Here is a 789-nt window from a genome sequence, read left to right as displayed (position 1 = left end):
TATGGATGTTGATCCATGGATGAGAATTCATGCATGTTTATGCTGAATTATTGATAATTGTGAAATTGCACTTCCACTATCAGAGATATGAGTTTCCCTGGGTAGTAGCAGTGGCTAGCCACCACGTGCTCCAGGTGGAGGCTCGAGACTCTGTTGACCCTATGTCGTAAGTGTGGCCGGGCACTGTGAAAGACCCGGATGAGCTCGATCCCCCGTAAATATTCACCAGTGAGGGTGATGGATATGGATCATGTTTATAATCAAGTTTATAACGAGTATAACTCGAGTTTAGGGATGCATGACAGAGGGACAGTCCAATGGTTAGCGACCAGGACTTGTCGGGTTGGCTCTATAACCGACAAGATGATATCATCGGCCACTAGGGACAGGCATTCATCATATGCATACTATGTGGATTGTTTGAGATTGCCTATTTGACTGCATACTACTTGCTAATTGTCTAAATGTCTTAACTGCTCCTACTTGTATATTCTTTGTCTGATATATCTGTGTTTGGTATAATATACTCCTGCTGGTGGTTTGGGAGGTTTGAAGGAATTGGAAAGGGAAGTATTAGTTAGACTGAAGAATCTTTAGTCGGATGCCCTTATATGGTTTAGCTTGTTATAAGCTTTGATATTATTCGGAGGAGGTTCTAGGATTGCCTTCATCTTTCCTCTATTATTATGTATTATATATGTGGAAGCTGTTACCATGTTGGGGACCTCTGGTTCTCACCCATGCAGATTTTGTGGTTTTCAGATGCAGGACGTGAGGTTTCTCGCTGAG

The sequence above is a fragment of the Arachis duranensis genome, chromosome 6, assembly GCF_000817695.3.
Source record: "Arachis duranensis cultivar V14167 chromosome 6, aradu.V14167.gnm2.J7QH, whole genome shotgun sequence".
NCBI lineage: Eukaryota > Viridiplantae > Streptophyta > Magnoliopsida > Fabales > Fabaceae > Arachis > Arachis duranensis.
This window is presented reverse-complemented; position numbering follows the sequence as displayed.